The sequence below is a fragment of the Microtus ochrogaster genome, chromosome 15 (assembly GCF_000317375.1).
Source record: "Microtus ochrogaster isolate Prairie Vole_2 chromosome 15, MicOch1.0, whole genome shotgun sequence".
NCBI classification, from domain to species: domain Eukaryota; kingdom Metazoa; phylum Chordata; class Mammalia; order Rodentia; family Cricetidae; genus Microtus; species Microtus ochrogaster.
The window spans coordinates 24,978,144-24,989,349 of record NC_022017.1 but is presented as its reverse complement, the minus strand read 5'-3'; positions in this window follow the sequence as shown (position 1 = coordinate 24,989,349).

Here is an 11,206-nt window from a genome sequence, read left to right as displayed (position 1 = left end):
CTCTTTTACCTGCTGTGTTTGTGTGTAGCTTTGCTCTCCCTCTGGGTAGACATCTTCTTCACAGCAAGGAACCCATGGTCTCCAGCACCCTGAGCCTCCCACCTGAAAGCTGTTGTTTTTGGGGACAACTCCTAGTTGTCACTGCTCCTCCAGATGCCACTCTGCAGAGCAGGAGCCAGTGAGGATGGGACAACACTAACGGGTAGGACTGGATGTTCATCAGAGCCAGGGGTTCAGTTCCAGAGGGCTTCTCTGCTGCCCGGGGACTTTTTCTGACTTATCTGTCCACTTGTGTTATACTCATCCTGAAAGTCCCCTGGTAGTCCCAACTTGTTCATTATACCAGATAAGGCTCTCCAGAATCCCTGTCCTGGACCTTCTTTGTTTTATAGTAAGACAATTTAAATATCTCACTAACAGAAAATAGACTGTCGGGCATCCCAAAGGATGGGACTATTCAAACCCCACTTGCAGAAAACACTAAGAACAAACTTCATCTGGAATGGGAGATGCTGACATGAAGAAATTATAATGGGCTGGAGAGACGATTCAGCAGTTAAGAGTGCTGGCTGCTGGGCTGGAGAGATGGCTCAGAGGTTAAGAGCGTTGCCTGCTCTTCCAAAGGTCCTGAGTTCAATTCCCAGCAACCCTCATGGTGGCTCACAACCATCTGTAATGGAGTCTTCTGGCTTGCAGGCATACACACAAACAGAATATTGTATACATAATAAATAATAAAATATTAAAAAAAAAAGAGTGCTGGCTGCTCTTCCAGAGGACTCAGGTTGGATTTTCAGCACCCACATAGTGGTTCAGTGGTCTGTAACTCCAGCTCACTGGGAATCCAATGCCCTCTTCTGGCCTCTCCGGGTACTGCATTTATATGGTGCACAGACATACATACTGGCAAACGACCCAAACATATACTATAAAATAAATTTAAATCTAAAAAGAAAGAAAGGAAGGAAGGCAAGTATAAACTTTTTTTCGAGACATCGTTTCTCTGTGTAACCCTGGCTGTCCTGGAACTCGTGCTGCAGACTAGGCTGGCCTCGAACTCAGAGATCCATCTGCCTCTGCTTCCCAAGTGCTGGGATTAAAAGCATGAGTCACCACCTTCTGACTGAAATTATAAATTTTACTGTGTGAAAGGCATGGCTGCCTTTTCCTATGGGAAAGCTTCATAATAGTAAAATTGATGAGTGATTGTGCAAGACAAGCCTTGTAAGATATTTCTTAGTCTGGCAATATATTGCATGTATCCTGATAGATAACACGTCCCTAGCTAACTTCCAACCCAGGGGACAACTGTTAGCATTATAGTACTTTGCTGAGGTGGATTTGAATAGCCATCCATCTCCTACAAAGCTCTGGATTTCTTGGGCAATGAAGAAGGATTGCCCCTACTCTGTGTCCAGGGTGATTCGTCTAAGCCAATCAGAGTAGGGCTGTGCCTCTTCACAGATTGATTGCTTTAGGGATGTCAAGTTCAGTCAGCCTTCAGCATCTTCCCGCCGCAATTATCAGATGCTTCAGCCCATCTGTTTTACATAAAAGAGCTTGACTAAGGGTATGGCTTACTTAGTAAAGCGGTCGCTACAAAAGGATGAGGACCTGAGTTCAGATCCCCAGCCCAGCACTCGTGTAAAAGCTGGGCATGGTGGCCCACATCTGTAAGGTAATGACAGGGGGATTCTGGGTGTTTGCTGGCCAGACTAGCCAAATCGGTGTGTTCCAGGTTGAGAGATCCGGTCTCAGAAAATAAGGTGAGGAGGGACTGAAGAAGATATTCGATACAACCCTCTGGGATCTACATGTATGTACACACATGTGATGAGCACCCACATGTATGTGCACACATGTACAGAGAATACAGTATTTGCACAGAGCCTGCACAAACTTTTCCAAGAATTTTAATCATTTCTAGGTTACATAACACCCAATACAATGCAAACCTATGTAGATATGCGCCATACTGTACTACTTAGGAAAAAATAATAACAAAAACCAGATGTGGAACCCACAGAGACAGAGTAACAACAACTGGCATCTAAGCTGGAGCCAGGCAGTGCAGGGCATCACCTGGGCACCATGCTTGGCTTAGGACCGGATTCATCACTTCAAGGCAAACTCTTACAGGTGCCAAATGAGAATGCCTGCAGCGCTGCTGGGTACTGGCAGCCATCCTATGATAAGGAGGGAAGTCAGTTTGCAGTTTCATTACCACAGGAAGGAGGTCAAAGGCAAGAACACAGCCCGCAAGTGGACCTGCAGCCTGGGCTGGCCGTGTTCAAAGCCTGTCTTATTCCTGGTTTTCTCATTGCGCAACCAGCAACTTCCCGTAATTGTTTAAGTCAGTGCATGCTTTGTTCATCTGGAAACATCTTAACTCATACATACTTCTAGAATCTTCTTGGTCTACATATAAAACACCACTCAACAAAAGTTGGAAATAGGCCTTTTTAAATATAGTATACTATAAATGACTTTTATTTTTCCAGTGCTGGGGATTGAACCTAGGTCTTCAAATATACTGAGCTCCTGCCCAGTCACTGAACTACATCCCAGGCCTCTTTTTACTTTTTATTTTGAGACAGTGTCGAATTAACTTGCCCAGAAGGGTCTTGAACTCATTCTGCAACCCTGGCATGCCTTCTATCTAAAATTCTCCTACCCCACCTTCCTGAGTACTGGGACTATCTTAACTTCAAGGCCTGACTTAAACAATTTCCTTTGTGGGCTGGAGAAATGGCTCAGTGGTTAAGAGCCCTGACTGCTCTTCCAGAGGTCTTGAGTTCAATTCCCAGCAACCACATGGTGGCTCACAACCATCTGTAATAAGGTTTGGTGCCCTCTTCTGGCCTGTAGGCATACATGTACACAGAATATTGTATATATAATAAATAAATATTTAAAAAATAAAAAAAACAATTTCCTTTGTAAAACAAACAAACAAACAAATATTGGTACCGTCGTTTTGACCGTGGTTACACTGCACCGAGTCAGTAGTTGTGCACACAGTTCACTTAACAGTTGGTCATATGACTGATGGCACCTGAAGATGTGTGTTTATTTGTTCAACTCTTTAGGGTCAATGCCTAGCAGTTGAAGGGCAAAAAGTTTGTACACTGGTAAGGTTCTGAACTCATCCAGTTTGTCAAATGGCACTTCAGAAATGTGACCCTGGTTACATTTCCAATGGCTGTGTGCTGCTTCCCAGCGGTCATACAACTGTGTCATGGTGTGTGTGTGTGTGTGTGTGTGTGTGTGTGTGTGTGTTTAGAGAAAGGGTCTCACTATGTAGCCCTGGCTGTCCTGAAACTCATTATGTAGACCAGGCTGGTCTCAAATTCACAGAGATCCACTTACTTGCCTCTGCCTTCTGAGTGCTGGGATTAAAAGTGTGAACCACCACACCTATGTGACTTGGGCTTGAACCTAGGCTCTCAAGCTAGGTGGGTATAACTTTGTCTTGAGTTATACCCACAGTCCTTTTATTATTTAAACTTTAAACTTTTGAGACAGGGTCTTGCTAAGTAGCCCAGGCTGGCCTTGAACCTACAATCCTCTTGCCTCAGCCTCCTGGGAAGCTAGGTTTGAAGGTTTGTGCCACCATACCTGGCTTCACATTATTCTTTCTCATCTTTGTCAATCTTGATATGAAGTCTATTTCATGTATTTTTTATTTATTTATTTTTAAGTTTCATTTTCTTTCTGAGACATGGTCTCACTTTGTAGCCCACACTGGTCTTGAACTCATTCTGTAACCCTGGCTTGCCTTGTATCTAGGATCCTCCTACCCCACCTTCCTGAGTGCTGAGACTATCTTAACGCCAAGGCCTGGCTTAAACAATTTCCTTTGTAAAACAAAGGCAGTCCTTGAACTCAGGCTCCTCCTGTTTCTGCTTCCTTGGTGCTGACATTACAGGTGTGTGCCATATGCCCAGCTTTTATTTGCTAAGAATTTGTATTTCTTGCTTGAATATCTTGCTTGTTTAGCACAAGTCTTAAAATGCATACTTAATTATAAAAATCACATCTATTTCCTGCTGGAACTCTTTGACCGTCTTACTTACAAGATTTGTGCATACTAACTTCTCTTCAGACGTGGAACTTAAATATTTTTTTTCTATCCTATTGTATTTTTGACAAGCCTTTATCACACTGACAAAGTCTTTCCCACATGCTTCCTGGCTTTGTTATAGTGAATAGAACACCCAATTTAAGGGAGGAAGGATTGATCTTGACTCATGGTTTGAGAGTGTATGGTAAGATTGGCCCTAGACTGATTGCATTGAGTAGGTAACTAGGAAGGTGGAGAGAGCTTGGACCAGGCTAAATCCATAAAGTCCACTCCCAATGACACGCTTCCCTAAAGCCACCATCCCCTGGGAGCCAAGGATTCACACACACGAACCTGCGGGGGGAACATATCACTTCCTCCTTACTGGGCAGCGGCCGCAGAAGTCTGCCAGCTCCTATGGAGAAAATGCAGGTGCATAAGTCTCTGAGGGGCCTTGGGTTGCAATTCTTGAGCAGAATGTACAGAGGATACAACAGCCAGAGATAAAGAACTGTTTGAGCATTCCAAGCTTTGTCACAGGTCGACCCTACAGTACCAGATCTGCCAGGAAAGCTGTGCCCACTCGTGCAATAGTGGCAAGACTGTTATGGGGTGGTCAGCCACTTTTAAAATTAGACTTGAGGCCTGCTACACAGGAGGGAATTCATGCCTGGTACTGTAAACACGGTCAAAGGTCCATGGCTAGGAAGGTCATAGGCCCTAGGGGAAACCCTACTACTGCTCTTTTGCTAAATGGACATGTTGTCAAACTGCCTTCTAAATATTTATGTTTATCACCTTGTTCAGAGAGGCCTGAATCTCTGTAATGATCTGATAATGGCCCCGAAGGTATCCGTGGATACTCGGAGGGTAAAAGGGGAAAATAGGATGGGTGTGCCAATCAGAGAGATGGCCTGAACCGATGGAAGCTGCTGTGGAGTGGCTGTGGCTTGTGTGCCTCTGCTACTCCTGTGACTGATTGAAAAGGCTGGGCTCTGCCAGCATGTTCCGGCTTAGCAGACACTCTCCATTTAAATTGTGAGATTTGCTGCTGCGCTTCATCAGCGTGGCACAGACTGCTATGGTTTGATGGCAGCCATTCATCCATTCAACAGTTTTAAGTGGAAACACACACACCCAGTTTGGAGACTGCATTTCCCAGAATCACTTGCACTTCTGTGGTAGTTTTGAGGTGATAGATTTATTGGCATGGACTCTGAGGGTTTCAGTGTATCTGATCTACCCATGAGAGTCTGAGTGTAGCCTTGTACTGGACCAAAACACCGACTTTTAAATGAAGAGGTGATGGCAGTGAGGCCCTAACTATTGGTTCTGTGGCACACTGTAGTACCTGTTTAGCCCGAAGCGGGGCTCACCTCAAGGAGGTAGGTAAATGATGCCTTGGTTCCTGAGTAGTAAACTTGGCAGTGGGAGCCAGGAGAAGAGGTAGGAGTGGCCTCTCTTATCGTCACTATAATGGTTAGTTTTTGTCAATATGACAAACTAGGAGGAGGGAATCTCAATATGGAGGAACTGCATTCATCAGGTTGACCAGCAGACTAGTCTGTGGACTATTTTTCTGATTAATGACTAAAGATGAGAGAGGGTGCATCCCACTGTGGGTGCTGCCACCCCAGGGTTGGTGGTCCTAGGCTGTATAAGAAAAAGCAGGTTGAATGAGCAATGGAAAACAAACGAGGAAGCAGTGTTCCTCCACGGTCTCTGCTTCAACTCCTGCCTTGGCTTCCCTCCACCGTGGACTGACTGGGCCGTGTAAGCCAAACCAACCTTTTCTTTCCCAAGTTGCTTTTTGGTCATGATATTTATCACAGTAACAGAAAGCAGACTAGGGCAGAAATCACTGAAACTTGCGTCTGTCTTCACTGTTCTGGCAGTCTTGATCTCTCAGGACACAGTACATTCGCTTCTTAAAGGGAGTCAGGAAGTCTCATAAACTTTTCAGTTACAGATGCCTCTTGCTGAAACCAGGCTCGCTGTCAAGCGACCAGAAGGCCAGGAAAGGAATAAGTGTCTTGTCGTGAGGTGTCAGGGATGCTAATGCATGGTGAGGCTTAGCTCTTCTGTGACACTGAGGAAGAGAACACTCTCCCACCCAACTCTGAAGGCCATGGGCCAAGCACAGAACCACACCTGAGAAGGGCCTGGTGACAAGGGGCTCTGGAAACTCAGGATGGAAATGTGGGTCACTCCACCAGATGAGCCGCCTGCAATAGAGGTGCTGACTCAATAGAAGGGTGGGGTGGGAGCACTCCTCTGGGGTAATAATAGTGGTGGCCACGAGGGCCTGCTCCTCACTAAAGTGGGTCATCTGGAATCCTGCAAACACTCCTCCCAGTGGCTGAGCTTGTTTGAGGTCAAGAGAGGTTGTCATAGATGCTGTGCAGAGCCCATTTTAGGACTCTCAGTGCTGGAGTGCTGATTACTGATGGCTCATGGATGAAGCCCTCCTTGGGAACTGTCCTTGGCTGAATGACAGTTAGAAGCCTTAGAGAAGGCTCCCCCAGATGATATGCCCCCTTCTTTGGGCAAGCCACTTCCCATGACCATCTATGTGCTCTATTGACTGCTGTCAATGTAGACCATCCCTTCTGTTTGGTGGTGTTGTGAGGATTCCATCACGGAAGACTACTCAGACATGGTTTAAGTCAATAGAAAAGTCTTTATTAGCCAGCTGGCAATTACACTGGGTGTTCAGAATTCTCCCACAAGCACAAAATCCATACCCTGGGTTGACATACTTCAGTTCAGTTAGCCAGAAGCAGAACCACAGAAGCCAAAAAGCAAGAGACTTTCCCAGAGTTCTGATGGATTAGGTATTTTTGTTTTGGCAGGTGGTACTGTCTGCACGCTGAGTTTTATGGTAGTGGGGGGACTGTTACAGTGCCTCCATTGCAGCTGGTCACAGCTCAACCTTTCTTCTCCAAAAAGCCACTTGCACACCAGGATCTGTCTTCCTCCCATGGAATCCAGCCTGTACCAAACCCCAGCTACTCTGAGACATTTGTTACCACTAGTTCAGATTCTTCTCTTAAGCAATGACAGTCCTTGTATTTTTGTCCTGTCTCGCCTATTCAATCTCAATCTTAAGCAATGGTCACAAGAGTCCCAGTGTGAGCATCCTCCCTTCCCCAAAGCCTCTCAGCAAACCCTGCCCATTCTCAGCTGCATTATTTGAATTTGCCTTCCTTACCCCTAAGTTCAAAACAGCTCAGTGCATAGCGGGGTGGGAGCTCAAATGGTTGTAAATGTGTAAAAATCATACAGACTGCAACAAACACTTGAATGTAGTTTGTCTTAAGAGAGCACGCACAACAGCACAAGAAAACCTATGAATTTTCTCATTACTGTTGCAACACCCAGAGGCAAACATTTTCCTGAATTTGGCTTTCAGCATTCTTACGCTTTTAAAAAGTGATATTAATAAAACACAATACTACTAAATGGTATTGTGCCATATGCATCCATTATAGACTTTTCTCTCAACAGTGAGAAATTAATGTTGATGTATGTAAAAGCAATTTATTTTTTATTACCACGGAGTATTTTACCAGGGAACTGATTTGTCAACTCTCCTGCAGATGACATTTTGATTGCTTTTTCCCATCCTCCACCTCCATTGGGCGAGAAGATGCAATGAACCTTCTTTCTTTGCACAGCTGGGTGCTCTGCTCCAGGGTACATACCCTGAGGAAAACTGCTGAGTTGCAGAATATCTTTATCAGCTAGAAATTTCTAAATGGCCAAAGTTATTGAATGCATTTGATCCCCTCCTGCAGGCCATAAAAGCTTGTCTTTGTTTACAAACCCACATCAGTCTCGGCATTCAGTTTTTTTTTTTAACCAATCTTTTCCTTGTCAGACAGTATATTGTTGCTTTTGATTTGCACACCTAAAAACCAGTGAATGTGAGTCACTGATGGCTGCCACGCAACAGCTGTGTCTTACCTACAGTCACAGATATGTAAGGAGTGGGAGTAGGGGGTCCTTCCAGGAGTCCTGTTTCTAGCAGACCTTGGAATTTGAGAGATATGGCAAAGCTAGATTAATAACCATTTCCTAGCATATCCTAGAGTGTTCCCTGAAAGAAAATTTTAGTGGCTCAGAGCTATAACCCCAGCTTCTCAAGAGGCTGAGGCAGGAGAGTAGAAATGAAAAGTTGGGTGTGCTCACTTCAGAGATTATCATGGCCTCTGTAAAAGGACGACACACAGACTGCTGTGTTCGCCCATGTTTGTACATGTGCACATGTGTGAACAGAAGCCAGTCATCTACATCCGATGTCTTCCACTATTGCTTGCCAACTTATCTTTCTCACGGTTTTGTTACATGTAAAAGTTAAAACTTCCTTTTTTTTTTTTGGTTTTTCGAGACAGGGTTTCTCTGTGGCTTTGGAGCCTGTCCTGGAACTAGCTCTGTAGACCAGGCTGGTCTCGAACTCACAGAGATCCGCCTGCCTCTGCCTCCCAAGTGCTGGGATTAAAGGCGTGCGCCACCACCGCCCGGCCAAAACTTCCCTTTTTAATTAGACAGGAAAGGGGATTCCCTTCTGTATGCTGTTAATATGTTTTATTGCCATTGGTTAATAAAGAAGCTGCTTTCAGCCAATGAAACAACAGAATAAAGCCAGGAGGAAAATCTGAACAGAGATGGAGAGAGAGAGTAAGTGGAGTCAAAGAGACGCCTAGTCCGGAGGAGAAAGACAACTGGGGGAGGCCCGCTGGAACCTTGCTCCTATAATAACAGAAATGTGTTAATATAAGATATAAGAGCTAGCTAGCAATATGCCTAAGTAATAGGCCAAGCAGTGTTTAATTAATATAGTTTCTGTGTGATTATTTTGGGTCTGGGCGGCAGGGAAACAAACAAACAGTCTCCGCCTACAACGAATTTTCTCTCTACACTTGGCACTCATCATTTGCCTAGACTATTCTAGGGATCTCCCTTTCTCTGCCCACCCAGCATTAAGGTTCTAGAACACACCAGGCTTTCATATGAATGCTAAGAACCCCAACTCAGGTCCTTACGTTTATACCACGAGCACTACGGTATGAGCTGTCTCACCATCCTACTGTTTCATGTTTTTAAAATAGACAGGTGTGTAATCCCGGCCACCAGAGGCTGCAGGTGAAGGATCCTCAAGTTCAAGATCAACTTGGCCTATAATGGCCAGGCCCTCTATCAATAGAATTAACATATAAGAGACTGGAAACGAAGCGGAACAGTGCAATGCCTTGGGTTCTGTTTCCAGTACTGAGAGAAAAAGTCTTAGAATCCTCCCCTGGTGAAGTTCTCGCAGGCCACTGGGGCCAGGCATAGTGGTACACACTTTTAATTCCAGCAATTGGGAACCAGAGACAGGAAGATCTCAGTGAGTTCAAAGTCAGTCTGGTCTACATAGACCCTGACTTCAAAAAAAAAAAATATGCTCCAGGGATCTTTCTGACCTCATCGTGAGACCTTCCCAGAGATGGGGTCCCAGTAGCCTCCAGGGAACCCCTCTGGGCAACACCAAAGACTGGGTTCTCTCCAGTTCAATCTGATTTATACTAATATTTAAAAAGAAAAAAAGCCAGCAGGGCTAGGAGGAAGCACAAGAGCAGAAAGAAACGTAAAGCCAAAAGACCACAGTGGGACTCAACAGCTGTTAGTGATGTGTTGGGTGTGCAAGTGACACCTTAAGTCCAGTCATCGCCACTGCATACACACACCCCAGGCTTTTCTATATGCTGTCTTGTGGGCAGGGAGTGACGGTGAGATGACTGGTTTGGCCAAGTCTACAAATCAGGCTCTGTGTTAGAGAACACATGTTCATAGATGAAGCGGGTTGGTAAAGAAGTCAGGGCCAAACCTTGGTGATCGAGGACAGCAGTGTCATGACTGACAGTTACAAAGACAAAGCTGAGGTAGGGAATCTTCAGTAATGGCTACAGGAAGGGCATATGTGGGATTCAAAAGGAGAATGTAGAAGGATAGGTTGAATAAGGGATAGCAGTGTGGAGTCAGCATTGGGACCCATGCGAGAGTAGACAAGTCAGATGTCCACATTCCTGCGGTAAGAAATCTATTTGGGGAGAAGGGCAGAGCCTGGCTGTTCCTCAGCCTGGTCTCCTGATCCAGTACTGGAAGACACCTGATGTTGACTACTGTCTTCGGCCTGCACATGCATCTTCACACGTACAAACACGGAGAAACACAGTAGTTTGTGTGTCATCCTTTAGCAAAGGCCATGATAATCTCTGAAGTGAGCACATCCAACTGCCAGATCTCTCAAATTCCAGGGTCTGCTAGAAACAGGGTTCCTGGGAGGACCCGAAGCTATGCTCTAAGGATTGTGTCTGAAGGGATTACACAGGGTCTGTTGACATTGTCCCTGGTGTTTCCTGTCTGTGTCAAACGGGATCCCCGAAGAGCCCTATAGTTGTCATCAGGTGGCAAACATTCACCGTGTACTATTTCAGGTCCTGACGCCGTCACTGTGCAGGAAATGAAGAAAGGAATAGGAGCCACTCCTTTGTGTGAAATAAAGGCGGAGTCAGGTAGATGTTGCAGTTTATAAGGAGGTGCGGAATGCTTCAAAGAATCGGTACAAAGTTGAGAGCTTCAGAGTGCACTGCTGAGCCATTCATTCTGCTGATTACCGAGGACAAGTCTGGCATGCGCCTGGGCTAATGTATACAAAATACTTTAGTGGGATTTCTTGCATCCATCAAGTGCTAATCAACACCACTCGCCAGTGTGTTTAGAGGTCCAGGTCTCTGCGAATATAGTCAGAGCCTGGGTTAAACAGGGAGACCACAACATAAGGGAAAAAGGGCGGTAGAGTGCTTGTTTAGCGTACAGGAGACCTTGAGTATCACACCTAACAGGGTGCATGGGGGAGGGGTGGCGTTAAAAGACTTCTTGGCAGTTGGCATTGCCATTGCTACACTAAAGCTCCGGCCTGACATGTCAGCCTCTCACCCCTCAGCCTTGATCTAAGATCATAGAAATTAAACGCCAATCACATAAGTACTTTCAAGCTTTCTGGTAGCTATGTTCCACAGCAAAAAACAAACAAACAAACAAACAAAAAACAAAAAAACATAAAAGCAAATTTAAAAATATTTTTCTGCGGAACCCAAT